Source organism: Musca domestica, unplaced genomic scaffold (genome assembly GCF_030504385.1).
Source record: "Musca domestica strain aabys unplaced genomic scaffold, Musca_domestica.polishedcontigs.V.1.1 34, whole genome shotgun sequence".
Taxonomy (NCBI): domain Eukaryota; kingdom Metazoa; phylum Arthropoda; class Insecta; order Diptera; family Muscidae; genus Musca; species Musca domestica.
In genome coordinates, this window is record NW_026712313.1 from 8,422,518 (window position 1) to 8,442,609 (window position 20,092).

The 20,092-nt window shown below is 34.9% G+C and overlaps 1 protein-coding gene across 1 annotated transcript in view; it reads left to right on the plus strand.

The window, feature by feature from the left end:
• LOC101893784 (dnaJ homolog subfamily C member 7) overlaps positions 1-20,092 on the plus strand; it is a 100,754-nt gene that overhangs the window by 14,467 nt on the left and 66,195 nt on the right. The gene's annotated exons all lie outside the window — the stretch shown is intronic.

Sequence of the window (20,092 nt, forward strand, 5' to 3'; positions counted from 1 at the left end):
TTCTCACATCTTAATATTTCTACCAACACAAGATCTGGTATGAAAAATGAATAGAACGGACCACTTCTTCCTCCACAAAGGGGTTATTTATTTAACTTTATATGAGAAAAGTGATAATTTTTGGAAAATGTCAAAATGTGCGTGAGGTACCAGATAAAGTCGACCGAAGTATTTCCTTTTCATACTTCACGTAATACATATAAAAATATAGGTAGGGACAAAATTACAAGAACATCGGACATTTATATCCGATTTTATGCATTATCGTAAATTCCATATTCATCTCCTGTTTCTGGTTGAGATAAATATGTACAAGTTGTAAAGAGTCAAGAGGTCTAGGTACCAAAATCTTCATGAATATTCTAAATGTTCACCCTTTGTTGGGGAGGTACTTGATGGAGTGGACCTAGCACTTATGCAAATATTAGGTTTTTTGTTGGAGCAAAATCGGATTATCCTTTCTCTTTCTGTGCAGAAAAATGCATCTTTTTTTTTGCAAATTTCGACCTTTTGTTGGGGAGGTAACAGGAGTAGAGGATCGATACTGCCCACCTCCGATCTCGATGTAGGTTTGACAAAAATATTACTATGTACCAAGTTTGGACCAAATTAGATACTCCATTCGAGAGTTATCGTGCGCACCATTCAGACTGACGGATAGCCATCGCTAGATCGAACGGATTTGGTCTAAAGAGACCTAGTATCTACAATTGTTATTTCGATGAGGCACCTTTGGCCGTATCAAATGATACATACCCTCTCTAGCCATATTTTCAATACAAATACCGTCTGATGCTTTGTAACATGTTTTTTAAGGAGTACTGGAGCTGGATGTATCAGACAAAATCATTTTTTCAAGAAATAAATGTTCCGAGCCCATAAAAACAGAATATATAATAAAGAATATTTCTTCAAGACAACAAACTTTTTTAAACCAAATCTTTTTAGATCTAGAAATTTTTCTGAGTCTCTCCGAACCCCAAATTGTGGATTTTTTTGTTTTATCAAATACTTTTAATGTGTTTTTTAAGAATATTTTTCCAACGTCTATTAGAACCCCAAAACATTGATGTTCTAAGAATATTTTCAAGGATCATCAGGACCAAAAAATTTGAATTTAAAGAATTGTTTTTCGTAGAATTTTTCTAATTTTTTCTAATGGTCCCAGATTTAACATTTATTTTTTTACCCTCCACCATAGTATGGAGGGTATATTAAGTTTGCCATTTAATTTGTAACACCTGGAAATATGAATTTCATACCCCACAAAGTACATATATATTCTTGATAAGCTTCTACTTATATGTTAATTTAGCTATGTCCTTCTGTATTTCTGTCCGCCTGTGAAAATCACTCTAAGAACAAAATGAAGCAGGTTTTTCTGAGGGCATTTCAGATCCGTAGAATTTTTGATATTGGAAATGGGCCACATGGGTATGTTCATATTTTGAAATAGCCCCCATATACTTATACCACCAGATTTAAGATGTTTCGGTTGTTTTAGTCACAGTTTTAACTCGATTTTGCTGTAAATTGCCGGTTTATCAGAATTATAATTATTTTGCGACATTTTTCAATTTTTTTTTATTATACCCTACACTACATAGTGGTAAGGATTTTATGTCTTTGTGCATTTGTTTGTAACATGGAGAAGGACGCGAGATAGGCCCATAGTTACTTTTGAGGATATCCATAGAATCACTTTCTGAGTTGATTTATGCATCGTCCGTCTGTCCGCCCGTCTGTTCATGTATTCTTGTGAACAAAATGCAAGTCGCATTTATTATCCGATTTAGATGAAATTTTCCAAACAACATTTGTTTGGCCCAAGGACGAACCCTATTGAAATTGGAGATAATCGGTAAAAATTTAGATATAGCTCCCATATATATCTTCGTCCGATTTGCCTTTTATTGTGCACCAAACTTGTAATATCATCCCGAATAGTATGGAATTTTGCACATAAAACCAAATTAGGCCTGAATAGTATGCCAAATTTGATCGAAATCGGTTCAGATATAGCTATAGCTCCCATATATATTGTTCATACGATTTGTTGTATTTAGTACCCACAGCCGTAATATGCACTCCGTAACAACAATATTCAGGGAAATATATCAAATACAGCCCAGAAATATCTTTGCCAAATTTTATCGAGATCGGTTTCGATTTGGATATAGCTCCCATATATATTTTTATCCGATTTCAAATTAATTGTGCACCAAATGGGCAATACAAGTCCAAATTTAGAAGATACAAATGCTTCGGCAGATTTATTTCTTTGAACTTTAAATTCTGATTATAATCATAGCGTGTATGATTGAATTCTTCCATAAAAACTTTTAATTTTTATGTTGAGCTCTACTAAATTAGCAAAGTGGTGTAGGGTATCATAAAGTCGGCCCCGCCCGACTTTAGGACATTCTTTACTGGTTTATATTTTAAAATAATTTTGAGAAGATTTAGCTCGTTTCTGAAAATTGAAATTGAAATTTGCAGTGGCATTTTCAAGAAAATAGTCATGGTCTATTAGAACCAAAATCTTGGATTAGTTTAAAGAGGTATATTGCACGAAAATATGTGAATTATTGAATACCAGAGCGATTCCCTTTTTAAGGAACGTACGTCACTTTAGATTAGCTTATTTAATAGATTTCTTCCTTTGAGAAAATATTCTTAAAATCCACGTTCATTTGGCCTATGGTGCTTTGAAAAATATTCATAAAAATCCTGATTTGGATCTCTACGTTTATTTGACCAGTGGTCATTTGAAAAATGTTCGCAAAACGCAAATCTTAAAATCCACGTTAATTTGGCCAAAGATCCTTCGAAAAATATTCTAAAAAATTCTGATTTTGTTCTTTGAAATATATTCTTAAAATCAATATTTATTTGACCGATGGTCCTTTGAAAAATATTTGGTCCTTTGAAAAATATTCTAAAAATCCACATTTATTTGCCCAATGGTCCTTTGAAAAATATTCTTAAAAATCCTCAATTGCCCTTTAAAAAAATCATAAAATCCACGTTCATTTGGTCAATGGTTCTTTGAAAAATATTCCTAAAAATCCTAATTTGATCCTTTGAAAAAATATTATTGAAAATCCTGATTTAGCCCTTTGAAAAAATATTTTTAAAAATCCATGATTATTTAACCAATAGTTCTAAAGAAATTTTTAAAAATCCAGATTTTATTGATGGCGGTTTAAAATAATTTCTTAAAAATCGGAGTTTATAAAATCCAAATTTCATTGCTCCCCAAAAACCTTAAAAAATATCCATGGAGACCCGGAAATCTCCAAAAATAATACGTTTTGGATTACTAATCCCAAATATCATTAACGAACGTTGACCCTGCGTTGTTTAGGCCACTTTTCGTTTTTCTTTTTTCGAATACAACAAAACAAAAGTATTACGCCATCAACCTCTGCGCGGCCATCATCAATCTTAGTTTTGTGGGTTATTTTTTGTTTTTTCGAATTCAGCCAACAATCCAATGACTTATATTGCCTGCACTCACTCACCACGCCATCTCCCACACTCTAAGTACAACGGAGTGAAGTGTTTTATTTTGACATTTACTTCTGTTGCCGCAAAAAACACAGCAAGACCTGTTTTTTGGTTGTTGAATAGACAAATTTGCAAATTGTTGCAAAGAAGAAACGACCTTGACTTTAAACCTAAATCGTGAGCCAAAGTCATTTGAAACTTGATTTGAACAAAACTTCAGAAAAGAAGTAGGTTTGGTTGGCAGTGGTTGGTCGGAGGTTGTTGTACTTTCATGGTTTGGCGGAGAGGTGACGAAGTTGAAAAGTAACAAAGTTAAATAAAGTGTCAAGATGTAATTAGACTTTGAGAAACTTTTGATTTTGGAAGGAAAATCCAATTCCGTGTGGGCTTTGCAATGAAAGACATGTCTGAATTCGAGAGAAGGTGAAGAAATTTGGATTATTTATTTGGCATTTAAAAATTGAAAGAAATTTTACTCGAAAATCTTTAAAAATCCACGCCTCTGTAGCTGAAGGATGGTTGTTTGAAAAATTCGTTAAAAATCCACGCCTCTGTAGCTGAAGGATGGTTGTTTGAAAAATTCTTTAAAAATCCACGCCTCTGTAGCTGAAGGATGGTTGTTTGAAAAATTCTTTAAAAATCCATGCCTCTGTAGCTGAAGGATGGTTGTTTGAAAAATTCTTTAAAAATCCATGCCACTGTAGCTGAAGGATGGTTGTTTGAAAAATTCTTTAAAAATCCATGCCTCTGTAGCTGAAGGATGGTTGTTCGAAAAATTGTTTAAAAATCCACGCCTCTGTAGCTGAAGGATGGTTGTTTGAAAAATTGTTTAAAAATCCACGCCTCTGTAGCTGAAGGATGGTTGTTTGAAAAATTGTTTAAAAATCCACGCCTCTGTAGCTGAAGGATGGTTGTTTGAAAAATTGTTTAAAAATCCACGCCTCTGTAGCTGAAGGATGGTTGTTTGAAAAATTGTTTAAAAATCCACGCCTCTGTAGCTGAAGGATGATTGTTTGAAAAATTGTTTAAAAATCCACGCCTCTGTAGCTGAAGGATGGTTGTTTGAAAAATTGTTTAAAAATCCACGCCTCTGTAGCTGAAGGATGGTTGTTTGAAAAATTGTTTAAAAATCCACGCCTCTGTAGCTGAAGGATGGTTGTTTGAAAAATTCGTTAAAAATCCACGCCTCTGTAGGTGAAGGATGGTTTTTTGAAAAATTCTTTAAAAATTCACGCCTCTGTAGCTGAAGGATGGTTGTTTGAAAAATTCTTTAAAAATCCACGCCTCTGTATCCACGCCTCTGTGGCTGAAGGATGGTTGTTTGAAAAATTGTTTAAAAATCCACGCCTCTGTAGCTGAAGGATGGTTGTTTGAAAAATTCTTTAAAAATCCACGCATCTGTAGCTGAAGGATGGTTTTTTGAAAAATTCTTTAAAAATCCACGCCTCTGTAGCTGAAGGATGGTTGTTTGAAAAATTCTTTAAAAATCCGCGCTTCTGTAGCTGAAGGATCGTTGTTTGAAAAATTCTTTAAAAATCCACGCCTCTGTAGCTGAAGGATGGTTGTTTGAAAAAAAAACGCCTCTGTGATACTGGTAGCGTAGCCCGACGTCAAGGAAGTGGAAGTGGACGGAAGAAAACAAACTTACACCGCAACAGAAAGAAAATAGATTCAAAAGAGCTAAAGAGTTGCTTCGCTGGACCGAAAGTGGTGAACTGCTGAATTTGGTTTTCTCCGTCTCCGATGAGAAAACATTCGTTGTTCAGCAGTTTGTAAACAAACAAAATGATCGTATTTACTTGCCAAAGAAGTCAGGTGAAAATGTGCACCTTCATTTGGCCACCAGAACTCAGGCGCCGGCCTTGGTGATGGTGCTGCCTGCCATAACAGCAGAAGGTCGCTCTCAGCTCGTATTAATTGACCGTGGCATCAGAATAAATGCCGAATATTATTGCGAAAATATTCTGGAGGGTGTATTCAAGCCTTGGGCACGCAAACATTTTGGCCGCAGACCTTGGACATTCCAACAGGACTCAGGGCCATTGCACTCAGCACGCCACCGCCACCCAAGATTGGTTACAAAATGAGGTTCCTCGCTTCATTTCCAGCTCACAATGGCCACCAAAATCTCCGGATACCAATCCGTTGGACTATTGTGTCTGGAGTATTTTGGAAAGCAAGGTTGGCACTAAAAAATACCAAAGTGTCGATTACCTCAAGCAAGCGCTTCGTCGGGAATGGGCAAAAATACCGCAGAGCAACATTTGAAGGCCATAATTCGTGCCAAAGGTGACCAATTCGAACAAATCTAAACTTTTTCTAAAATTTGATGCTCTTCCCGAATTTTTTTGCTTTCATTCAATGAAATTAAAAAAAAATTATGGCGTTTGACTTTGTTGCAGTGTTTTTTTTTATCACCCTGTATATTAGAACATCATCTTGTTACCCTTGAAGGAGTATCGTTGCCCGCTAAATTAGCCATATAAATATTCATCTATAAAAATAGATCCGTTATAGTAATTAAGAATCACCTGCCATATTTTCATTGTAATTACAAAATGTTAATAAGATGGGATGGATGGGTTTTCCCCATTCATTGTTGTAGCTGTTATTAGTCATCGAAATTCTCTGTTTTGGTGATTTCAGAGACAGCTTGTTGCCGACTTTGTTATTATTTTTTTGTTAACTGTTCTGTTGAAGAAATTGTTGTCTGTTCTTATGATTCTCTCCATCTCTGTTATGACCTAATATTGTTTTCAACTAAATTTAGTTAAAACAAGTTTTATTTTTTGTTCTCGTAATCTACTGTCAATCAAGAAGTCGTCTCGTTGCTTTCTTTTTTGGGAAAAAAATAAAGAGAACAAAGAAATAAAAACAAGTTAATATTTTTGGTATTGTCTGAATCGAACAAGAAATTACGGGACTGGCTTTCATCTACGGTAACAAGGAAGCTTTCTCATCGCACAGTGGAGTATTTAGCTAAAAATATATGATTATTAAAAATGTCAAAATATCGCAAAATTATATATTGTCTGTATGCTGTATCCAATACTCCTCTAGGAGGTATTCTCGAGCATTTCCGCACAGTGTTTCCTACTGCGTGAAATATTGCAAGTCCAACTAACTGGGCCCTGAATATACTGGTGATTTTGAATACAATATTTTCGACAAGCTCTATCAAAGTCCTTTTCCAGGTATCCTCGCACAGTGGACATCACCGATGGATTTTTTGGATTATTTTTTAGATATTACAGAGTTTCTATCTTGTTTTTTTTTTTAAGAACCAGAGAACCAACAACCTAGGTTTTTTAAAGAACTTTTTTAGGGGGAATATTTTTTAAGGAACAAGAAGCTCGTGTTTCTTTTAATGTATCAACAGACTCTTGGATTTTTGAAAAAATACATTTTTCAAGGATTACCGGACTTAAGTTTTTTTTACCCTCCACCTTGATATATATTTTCTTAAGAGTCTATTAGCTCAGATTTTTAAGAATATTTTTTCAACGTGGAGTTTCTAACTTTTGTTTCACAGACTCCGACGTACATTTCTTGAAATATTTTTTTTCTATTACCACCACTTTATTTGGATTGTACGACTTTTTAGAGGACTATCACAGCTAAATCGTGAATTTTTCAAGAATATTCTTTCGAGAACTATCAGATCCACTGAAGGTGATTTTTATATCCTCCACCAAAGTATGGAGGGTATATTAAGTTTGTCATTCTGTTTGTAACACCTCGAAATATACATTTTAGACCCAGAAAGTATATATATTTTAGATCAGCATAAAATTCTATGTCGATTTAGCGATCTATCCGTCTGTCCGTCTGTGGAAATCACTCTAGCTTCCGAACGAATTGAAGTAGATTGATAAAATTTTACTTAAATGTCTGTGTTATGTCTGCAGGACTTTTGGTATTGAAAATGCGCCATGTTTGGTATAGCCCCCATATAACGGTACCTCCCGATATTCGGTATTTTGATTATTTTAGCGACATTATTCACCGAAGTTGTTTCAAATTTGGTATTTGAAGTTCGTAATGGACACTACAGCTTATGACAGGTAATTGTCTGTGCTGTTCCACGTCTTCGTATAGCCCCCATATAACGGTACCTCCCGATATTCGATATTTTGATGATTTCAGAGACATTATTTACCGGATTTATTTCAAATTTGGTATTTGAAGTGCGTAATGGACACTACGGCCTAAGACAGAAAATTGTCTGTGCAAGTCCACGTCTTCGTAGAGCCTCCCGATATTCGGTATTTTGATGATTTTAGCGACATTATTACCGATTTTTTTAAGTTTCGCTTTTGAATATTGTAATGGCCTGTGACAAATGTTACCTATGCAGGGCCATTTCGTCGTATAGACCCTAATATAACAGCTACATTCGATATCTTTAAGATTTTAACAGAATTTTTAAAGGATTTTATTGTTTTTGAAAATTTGCAAATTCGTTCCAAATTTCGTCCCGGCCGAACTTACAGCATTTTTACTTGAACGTATTTTTAAGAACATCAAAGCCTTTAAATCTGAGTATTATAAGAATATTTTTTCAAGTTTATCAGAGCTCCTAAACTTGCTTTTTTTGGGAATATCTATTTTAGGGACTCCTGAATTTTTAAAAATGTTTTTTTTCATGGTCTATAAAAGTTTTCAGATCCTATGCGTGAGATTTTAAGGAATTTTTTAATGATTATAAAATCCTCAAAACACATTTTATTTTTAAGAAAAAAATTGCAAGGGCTATCAGGTCCACTGATTTTAAAGACTATTTTTTTTCAACATTTCAAGGTCTATTAACCACCAAACGTGGATTAATGCGCATAATTTTTCTGTGCCCATCTTACCCACCAAATTTGTTTTTTTACGAATATTCTTCTTAGCTCTTTCAGGGTTTTCAAAGTTGTTTTTTTATTTTTTTCAACTGCTCCGGAGCCTTAAATGCGATTTTTTCGGTGTTTTAAATGGTCTATCAGAGCCAGCCAACGTTGATTTATTTGAAAACTTTTATTTTGGTCTATTATATGACTTATTCGTGGATTTTATTAATATTTTTCAAGGATCAATGTTACAACAAATGTGGATTTTTAAGAATAGCTTTTTCTAGGTCTATCATATACAAAAACGTGAATTTTTATATAATTTTCTCATGATCTGTCAAAACTATAATTGCAAATTTAGAAAATATTTATTTTATAGAATCAAATCTTAAAAATTTCTGGATATATCTTCTACACACTTCTAAAGTAGATTTTTCACCAATCCACAACGTGATTTCCGCTCGTCATTCATTCATCATTTCATTTCTGCATTGAACGGATATACGTCCCTCTCTTTGATCTTTTTTTTTGTTTCTGGTTTTTGGTTTATTGGCGTGAATTTTCTTAATCGTCCAAGAAAACGTTTTATTAATAGCAGCAGCAATGTATTTTTGGCTATGCATTCTTTGAAATATTTTTTGTTTTCATCCGAGCTATTTACGTAAATCGAATGACAAAATTAGAATATCGAACGACAGATTGTGACAAGAGTGAGAGAAATCAATTTGAGTCAAAAACGAAAATCAAATACTAAAGGAAGCTGTGCGAATGTTTTTCTAGGGATTATTTATTAAATTTTGATTGGGATTATTGTCAATGACAAGAAATTACAAGGACGATACGATTCTATAGTCCGTTTGATTTAAAGGATTACATTTTTTCTAATTTTTTCATGAGCCAACTGCCAGATGCTAAATTGCAGGTTCTGCAGGTTCTGGAATAAAGCATTTAAAATTTTATTTTCCATTTAGATGTTGATATGAAATTTTTCATTGTGAAGGATTTTTCCTCCCCACAATCCTTTGTATATACAGGGTGAGATAAAAAAAAACTGCAACCAACTTCAGACAGCTGTCATTTCTAAGCCACTCGTCCGACCGCTGTTAAAATTATTCCAGTGACAGCTCATGGTATTGTTTACAAGCGTACAAAAGCATTTTGGTGAGAATTTTCCAGAAAAAAAGTTATTCGTGGTGGAATTTAGGCGTGATAGTGTGATTTCTTTATATTTGGCTGGAAAACCACAAGTGGCCATCGTTAGAGCACTTCTGCATTTAAATGTGAATAAAATCGCTTGTTACCATGATACTGGTAGCGTAGCCCTACGTCAAGGAAGTGGACGGAAGAAAACAGCAACATCAGCAGAAATGGTTCGAAAAGTAAAGAAGCGACTTGATCGAAACCCACGTCACAGTGGCCGAAAAATGGCTCGTGAGCTGAACATATCGCAAAATTCCATTCGAAAATATTGAAAAATGAGCTTGGGGTAAAGCCATTGAAATTCCAAAAAGTGCAAGAAGAAGAAGAAGAAAATAGACTTAAAAAAGCTAGAGTTCGCCGAAATCGGTGAACTGCCGAATTTGATTTTCTCCGATGAGAAAACATTCGTTGTTCAGTAGTTTGTAAACAAACAAAATGTTCGTGTTTACTTGCCGAAAGAGGTCAGCTGAAAATGTGCACCTTTGGTTGGCCACCAGAACTCAAGCACCGGCCATGGTAATGGTGTGGGCCGCCATAACAGCCGATGGTTGCTCTCCGCTCGTATTAACCGACCGTGGCATCAGAATAAATGCCGAATATTATCTCGAAAATATTCTGGAGGGTGCATTAAAGTCTTGGGCACGTAAACATTTTGGCCGCAGACCTTGGACATTCCAACAGGACTCAGCAACATCGCACTCAGCACGCACCACCTAAGAATGGTTACACAATGAGGTTCCTCGCTTCATTTCCAGCGCGCAATGGCCACCAAATTATCCAGATATCAATCCGTTGGACTATTGTGTCTGGAGTATTTTGGAAAGCAAGATAGGCACTAAAAAATACCAAAGTGTCGACTACCTGAAGCAAGCGCTTCGCCGGGAATGGGCCAAAATACCGCAGAGCAACATTTGGACAGCGTGTGACGGTTTCATTGGCCATTTAAAGGCCATAATTCGTGCCAAAGGTGACCAATTCGAACAAATCTAAACTTATTCTAAAATTTGATGATATTTCCGACATTTTTTGCTTTTATTCAATAATTTTAAAAAAATGCAAAAATGATGGCGTTTGACTCTGTTGCAGATTTTTTTATATCACCCCATTATGAAGCACTCATATTTCTTTTCATTCCAAAAATAAAATGCGATTGTTGCTCTGTTCCAGAGCCTGCAAGAATCTACTAGTTTTGTAATATTATTCGATATGATAAAGGAAAAATCGGTTATCTTGTAAAATTTTTAGCATTCTTGCAGTTCTGGAACATATTTTTTATGAGGATGAACCCTGAATTCCATAGTTGAATAAGAGGTATACTTCCCATAAAGGAAAACAAATCAAATGACATTTTTATTTTTTTTTTTTTTTTACATTTTGACATTTCTCTTTTCAATCAACTTGAAAATAAAATTAAATTATATCCGAAAATCACAATTCGTAAATTCATTTATTTTTATTGCCGTGCACCATTTTTCACAAATGAAAGCTTATCGCCCGAATGATTTGGCCACCGGTTTCAAATACAACAGTTCTCAAACCAGATGTTATATGTTGCCAGATGGCAATACCTCAATTCACGGTGAATATTATCGTTATCCTAGTGGACAACCGCCGAGTAAGAATATTTTTCCATCTTCCAAAACGAGCAATCGAAAGACCAAATCAAGAAAGAACAGCTGTCAAGCCATTACCCCAATAATGGCGAATTCCATTGATCAGCAATCGGATAATGGCGTTCGTAATGAGAATTTTTATATCAAGAGGGTTGTGTGGTAAGTTTTGGAGAGGAAACATTTTATAATTAAAAAATGATAATTCTTTCCGCAAAAAATCGGGTCTGATGGCTGTGGAAGAACTTGAAAAAACGTTCCCAAAAATCAACATTATGTGTCTTAGAAAGCCTAGAAAAAATTCTTCAAAAATACACTTTTGGTTGTTCGATTCGTTAAACAAATTTTAAAATTTCGGTATTGGGTGAAAGGATAGAGATACAAATCTGAAATTTGATGTTTAGGTTACCGATGGTATCTTTTTTGAGATTCGGCGGTGGTTTGGAAATCCGTCATATATTTGTACAAAAAGTACTAAATGGTACTAAATTTGGTATTGGATGAAGGGATAGGGCTGGAATCCCGAAATTTGATATTGAGGTCTCTGTTGGTATCTGGGATTGAGATATGAAGATGGTTTTTGGAAATGTGTAATTGTACGAACATTTCAGATTGATGTCGACAAAACCGACTGATACTCTTTAACATGTTCAAAAATATTTTGTGAAGGACTCGTGAAATTTTTACAAATATTTCTTCAAAGACCAACGGACTCGTGGATTTTTATGAAATATTTGTGTAAGGACCAGCGGAGCTAAAAAACTTAGATTTTTTAGATTTATAAAATATGTTTTCTTAGGGATTTGTGAATTTTTAACAAATATTTTTTCAACGACCAACAGCCTTTATCCGTTTATTAAAATATATTTTGACATTTTTTTTATTATTATTCAAAATTTTGACCCTTTATAGGAGAACTACCGATGGAGTAGAAGAATGCTGTCCATTTCGCTTACGCTCTTAGTCTGATGTAATCATTGGGGTGACAGGTTTGGATGATGTGTATATACTTTTTGAAAATGCTCAACTTTTTTTTATGGAGGTTACCAGAAAGAGTGGGTCAACGTACCCAATATACACGATTTTTGAAGAAAATCGCTAATTTATTTCGCATGAATAAGAGTTATAATTATTCATGATGTTAAAAAGTGGGAAAGTTATCAGGAAGAGTGGGTCCATACATTTCATATTCAGATCAGATCTCTTCTTGGTAAAAAATATTTTAATATACAAGTTTTGAAGAAAATCGTTGACGTATTTCGCATGTTATGAGAGTTATAATTTTTCAAAAATTGTGCCCTTTGTGGGAGAGGTACCATTAAGGGAGGACCGATATATTATATTTCTATAGTCGATCTTGCGTGGTATGATGTTGTCTCATGTTTGTTTATTCAAAATATTGGTCCGTTGTGGGGGAGGTATGAGAAGGAAATGTTGGTTTTATCCGTTTCTCATACCTGATCTCGTGTTTGTAGAAATATTGGGATGTGCAAAATTTGAATACTCTTATATCACATTTTATAATAATTATTATTATTTAAAACGTTTACCCGTTGTGGGGGAGGTATTATCCCATTTTCACACCCTATCTTGTAGTGGTTAAAATATTGGTATGTGCGAAATTTAGAAAGAATCTGATGCATATTTCGTATTTTATGAGCGGTTTTGATATTCCAAATTTTTGTGGGGAAGATATTCTAAGGAGTGGTCCGATATATCCCACCATCGCATTAGATCTTGTTTTGGTAGAAATATTGGGATGTGCCAAGTTTGAAAATAATCGGATGCTTATTTCGCATTTTATGAGCGTTTTGTTTATTCAAAATGTTCACCCTTTGTGGGGGAGGTGCAAGAAGGAGTGGCCCGCTATATTCCATCTCTACACCAGATTTTGTAATGGTAAAAATATTGGTTTGTGTGAAATTTGAAGACAATCTGCTGTATATTTCGCATTTTATGAGAATTTTAGATATTCCAAATTTGGACCATTTGTGGTTTAGGTACTAGAAGGAATAGTTCGATCTTGTCCAATTTGCGGTAATTTTAATATCACAATTTTCAAAGTTTGAACAAAATCAGATTATCCATTCTTTATGCGGTTAATTATTTTCTATGACAATTATTACTTTTTGTGGGAAGGTACAAGAAGGAGTGGACCGATGTTGCCCATCTCAGAACTCTCTCTATGTTTGACAAAATATTACGATGTACCAAATTCGAACCAAATCGGATACTACCTTCGAGAGTTATCGTGTGCACCAGCCAACCTGACAGACAGGCGGACGGACATCGCTAGATGGACTTCAAAAGCCCTAAAACAGATTTGGTCTATCCGTCTGTCCGTCTGTGGAAATCTAGCTTCCGAACGAAATGAAGTAGGTTGATAAAATTTTACTCAAATGTGTACTATGTCTGCAGGACTTTTGGTGTTAAAAATGGGCCATGTAGGTCCACGTCTTCGTATAGCCCCCATATAACGGTACCCCCCGATATTCGGTATTTTGATGATTTTAATTGTTTCAAATTTCGCATTTGAAGTTCGTAATGGGTATCACAGCCTTTGACAGAAAATTGTCTGTGCAGATCCACGTCTTACAACCACCATGGTACCCCCCTATAGTCGGTATTTTGATGATTTTAGCTACATTATAAACAGATTTTTTTTCAAGTTTCGCATTTGAATATTGTAATAGCTTGTGACAAAAGTTGCCTATGCAGGTCCACGTCATCGTATAGATTCTAATATACGGCTACATTAGGTATTTTCAAAATCTTAACAGAATTTTTAAAGGATTTTATTTTTTTGAAAATTGTTAAATTTGTACCAAATGGTGGAGGGTATTCATATGTGTTAAAACAAAATAAAAATTTCAAATACTCCTCGAGGCGACTTTTTTGATAAAAAACAACAAAAGAAATGGATATCAAGTTTGTCCATCTATTCCCCGCCATAGGAGCTGTAGTGCATCCATTCCCCTTTAGGCTAGCAAAAATTATTCACATTGTATGGCAAAGAATGGAATATGGCTCTCAGCTCACCATCGGTTCGTTTTAGTTTAGTTTTGCCTGCCACTACGCTCTTGGGTTGAATGACAAAGTTGCAACAATTATGTAAATGTCACCATCAGTGGTTTTGTCGTCGGGGGGACATTTTTTATTTTTCATTTTCTTTCTTTTGTTTGGTTAACTGCAACACCCGGCATTTAAAGCTAATAGAAATGTATCAATTTCTATTCTCTATCTTTATCTGCTTCACTGCCTTATCCTCTGGCCATTGAATATCCTCCATTCAGCTTCGCGGAATGTTCATGGCTGTTGTTAATTTTCATCTGGGTATGGAGTGGCTGGCTGCAACCATCCTCCGTTTATATATTCAGTCATTCGTTTTGTTTTGCTCTGTTGTTGTGGCCAATTGTAGTTTTTTTTTACTTTCTTTTTCTTTTTGTATCGATAATCTGTTTTTTTTTCTTCTTCCTCCCGGTCTTCAATTGACTTATGGAAAGTTTTTTTTTTATGCAATTGGTAATTGGTGACAGGTTGGCTGGCTGGGCTAGCTTGGCTTGGCTTGGCTTGCGTGGTGGATTCGTTGCAGCTTGACGCTTAAGCGACCGCCTAGTTTCCATTGCCCGTTTCGAATGTGGCTGGCGGGTAGGAGCACTTATTGGGGTGTTGATATAATCACCGGGATTTATAATTGATATTTGTGGTGTTGTGGTATCGAATGGGTATTATGCGATGTGTTGCTGCTGCATCGTGACATTCGTTAATAAATGAATAAGCTCTTTGTTTTTTTTATGGCAGCCTTTGGCAATGTTAATTGAAATTTATTCAATTTCCAATCTACATACATAAATGTGTAGAGTCAAAGAACTGTGCTGTCGATCAGAGGTCTTTGCCTTTAAATGTTTTAATATTTTTTATATTTTTAAATAAAGCTTTGTTATTGATTTACTTTTTTTCTTTATTTACAGGTATGTATTCCCAATTTAATTCTGGTAATCGATAAAAGGTAACAAACGAACTATAGAAGATATCCTAGGCCCATAAATATATAATTGTGTATCAGTTTGTGTTCCACCCAAAATATAATTATATAGACTTGTAATACGGAACTCCATTCTGAAGGTCAATTTAAACATAATGGTGGAGTCATATGAAAAGTGACTTTTTAACATTTTTTCCTTCGCATTTTTATAGCATACTTTTAGGCGCTCGCAACATCTTAAAACAAGTTAAACAAGTAAAATAGTTTCAGTCGGTTTTGCCGACAGATGCATACCCCCAGCCTTGAGTTATGATTATTCTAACTATTGACCCTTTATGGAGAAGGTTCCGAAGCAGTTGGCCAATAGTGTCCAATTTATATCTGACCTAAGTCCGTAGGTTAAAACAGGGAGTTCCCCAAGGTGGGGTGATATCTCCGGAACTGTTTAACCTCTACCTTTCTGGAATTCCTAGCCCTCCAGACGGCATAGAGATCGTAACGCATGCGCATGATTGTATGATCATGGCGTCAGGCCAGTTGTCGATGGCGTATGTAAAAGGTTGAACCCCTACGCGAGGAATATGAAAATATCCACCGCAACAACCACACTCTTTGCCACATAGTCTGCGGAAATGAGAACACAGCTGAATATGCAGGTCGAGGGAAATTTAATACCGACCACGAACTACCCCAAGATTCTAGGGGTCACATTCGATTTAGCCATGTCCGTCTGTCTGTCTGTTGTAATCACGCTATCTTTCGAACGAATTGAGATAGAAGGCTAAACTTTTACAGACGTGTTTATTTTTCCAGTAGGCAGGCTATGTTCGTAAATGGGCCATGTAGGTCCACGTCTTCGTATAGCCCCCATATAATGGTACCTCCCGATATTCGGTATTTTGATGATTTTAGCGACGTTATTCACCGGAATTGTTTCAAATTTGGTAGTTGAAGTTTGAAATGGATACTACGGCCTAAGGCAGAAAATTGTCTATGGAGGTCCAGGTCTTCGTATAGGCCCCATATATCAGTACCTCCTTATATTCGGTACGTTGACGATTTTAGGTACAATACTCACCGAAATTGTTTGAGATGTCGTATTTAAAGTTCGTCATGGAAGCTACAGGCTGTGACAGAAAATTGTCTACGCAGGTCCAGGTCTTCGTATAGTTTCTATATAACGGTACCTCCCTATGTACAGTATTTTGATGATTTTGGCTACATTATTTAACGTTTATTTCAAGTTTCGAATTTGAATATGGTAATGGCTTGTGACAAACAATGCCTATGTAGGTGCACGTCCGACAGGCCCTAATATAACGGCTATATTCGGTATTTTTAAAATGTTAACAGAATTTTTGGCGAATGTTATCTTTTTTGAAAAGTTTCAAATTCGTTCTAAATGGTGGAGGGTATTCAAAGTTCGGCCCGGCCGAACTTACTGCTTTTTTACTTGTTATTACATACTTTTAAGCGCTCACAACTTCAAAGAAATATTTCAATGTATAATATTTATATTTAATAATAGTATACTTTAAGGTGTTTAGTTTTAGTCCAGATATTCTGTTAGGCGCCTAAAAGTATGCTTTAAAAATGCTAAGAATAAATATAGAAAAAATACACTTTACATATGATTCTAATATCATGTGCGATCTGGCCTTTTGAAGAGCCTTGGTTGCTAAATGACATTGGGAACTTCTAAGTATGTGTAGAACGCCTCTGAAAAAGTTTCGAACTATATACAACATGTCGACGGTCATCACTTTTTAGAGTCCTCTAGTAGGTATTTGACTTTTCTAGAGGTGAGTTTACCGAAAGTGTCGAAAATACCGATATTTTGAGGGTCAACTATCGGATATACATTTTATCAGCTTTGCCTGAAGATTCAAATTATCAATTTGGAAACTTGATGAAAATAATTATCATTTGAATTTAAAAATATTAGAAAACATCCTTCAAAGCATTTGAAATATATGGTCGTTGAAATATATTTAAAAAAATACAAGTCTGTTTGTCGTTAAAAATAATTCGATAAAAAACTAAGAGTCCCTATTGGTCATTAAACAAATCTTAAAAAAAAAAATCCACGAGTCGTTTGGACATCTTAAAATATTTTTCAAAAAAAAAAAATAATAATAATAAAATAAAAATAAAAAAAAGGATCGGCAAAACCGACAGATATATACCCTTAGCCAATTTTCGATTATTTCAAAATATTTTGACTTCTGTTATGATTATTCAAACTCTTGACCCTCTATGGAGTTTGTTTTGAAAGAATGGGCCAATATTGTCCATTTCGTATCGGACCTAAATAAATATGATATAAATATTGCGACGTGCCAGGTTTGGACTATATTTACATGTGATAAGTTTTAGGAAATGTCAAAATGTGAGCGGGATACCAGATATAGTCGACCGAAGTATTTCATTTTCGCACATCATCTAATACGAATAAAAATGTTGGTAGGAGCAAAATTTTGAACCCTATGTGGGGAGGTACCGGAAGAAATGGTCCGATCTCTACCTATCTATCTTTATAACAGATCTTGTGTTAATAGAAAGATTGAAATGTAGCAAGTCTGGTATGGAATCGGATATTAATTTCGCATTTTAGGAGCTTCATGGATGTTCAAAAATATGACCCTTTGTGGGGGGAATGTACCAGATGAAGTGGGCCGATATATCCCATCTTCACAGCAGATCTTAATGGGATGTGTGAAATATGAATAGAACCGGATTCTTGTTACAGATTTTATAATTGTTTTTGTTATTTGAAACTTTGACCCTTTGTGAGGGAGATACCAGAAGAAATGGTCCGATATCTACCATCTTTATAACCTATTTTGTGATGATGGAAGTATTGAGCTGTGCCAAGTCTGAATAGAATCGGATGTTAATTTCGCGTCTTATGAGCTTCATAGATATTCAAAATTTTGATCCTTTGTTTTGGGAAAGGTACCAGAAGGAGTGGACCGATATATTCCATCTTCACACCAGAACTTGGATTAAGAAAAATACTGTGATGTGTGAATATGGACTCTAACATCACATTTTAGAGTTATAATTATTCAAAATTTTGATCATTTGTGGGGAGGTACTTGATGGAGTGGACCCATATTGTCCATTTTCGCACCTGATCCAGAACTGATGCAAATATTAAGTTTTGCAATAAATATTTTTTTTTTTTTCAAAATTTTGACTGATGTGGGGGTGTACCAGAAGAAGTAAAAAGTTCGACACTGCCGATCTTAAGGACGTGTTTACTTGTTTGTCTGTGGAAAACCTCTGAAAACCTCTTTAAAGTTTTTTTTTTAGCAATAGAGGACCCCTTTGAATGTTCCTTGCTTTTTTAATAAATGTTTTTTTAAAGACCAGCATTTCAAGGACCTACAAAACAATAAACGAACATTGTTTAAGAATTTTCTTAAGAACCAGCAGCCCATACAACTTGGAAGTTGAAAAAAATTCTCAAGGACTTACAGACCAATAAATATGGATTTTTTAAGACAATTTTTCAAGGACCTAAAGAATATTTATCAAGGTCAAGTGTCGATTTTTTAATATATTCTTCTCCAACAATCGTGGATTTTTAAGAATATTTTTCAAGGGCCAGCAGACCAATGAACGGGGATATTTTAAGGAATATTTTTCAAGGGCCCTAGGACAGACCTGTGAACATGGATTTTATAAAAAACATTTTTTCCACGACCAACAGTCCTATAATATACTAGTCTGGGACCAATGAACGTAGATATTTAATGATTATTTTTTCAAGGACAGGCACTCTTAAAAAGTTAGAGTCATTATAAATCTTTTTTGTAGGACCTACAGACCTATCAACGTGCGTTTTTAAGAATATATATTTCAAGGATATAGAATTTTTAAAAACCTTTTTTATGGACCAGAATTTTTAACAATTTTTTGTCGAGTAGTCATGGACCAATACATTTTGTTAAAGGATTTTTTCAACAGAATTTCTTCAGCAAAATTGGGTATTTTTGGAATATTTTTCGAAAATCAAGAAACGTTTATTTAAGGATCTTTACCCGCTTGAAAGGATCTTTGTCCACTCGAAAAGTCGAGCCGCAGAAAAATATCAAAAATCGACTCTATCTATAGAACAACACTTAAAGGTCGTCTTTTTAGAGTGTCTCAATTATGGCAGGCCTCTTGAAGTTATTGTTCTTATACAAGACGTCTTTACAAACTCCTATCTTAAGAAGGCCTCCAAATAACCTCCCTTGTATGGAGTCCTCTGAAATTCTCAGTATGGTTTTCTATCTGACGAAGGTTCTCTATTAAAGTTCTATCTTTATCTATGGATGCATTTTTAGTGTCTTGTGTATTATAGAAGGCCGTATATACTATAGAAGACATACAACTATACATTGACGCCTTTTCCGGAGATCTTTGATCTATAGGTTCCTATATTATAGCGATCTATAAAATGTCTTCTATTTATAGAAGACGCCTTTCAGGCTTTCAGTCTAGTGCAGGGAAACTTCATCCTGAAGGTATTTGAAGACCTCTTAACGACTTCCTCTCTAAAGAAGTCCTCCTAAAAACCTCCTATCTATGGGAATCTTCAATGTCTCTATACGGTTTCCAATCGTTAAGAAGCTATTATTAATGTTCTGTAAATAGAATAGACGACCATTCTATAAAATACATTTTCAGGGTCTTCCATCCATAGAAGATCATGAATTCTATAGAAGACAAGAAGAATGAAATCTATATTACATAGATCACTTCAAAATCTCTTATATTTGGAAAAGACATTTTGGCACAATATCTGTTTACGGTAGGCTTCTATACTTAAAAACCTCCGGATGGTTTTCATTCTATAGAAGGCCTCTAGAAGTTCGTTTGAGGGAGATAAGACTTTCTATTTCTGTGCTCGTGTCTGGTCTTTTCAACAGAAAGTTTTCTTTGAGTGTAGCCAAAGCTTTTTCTGCCAA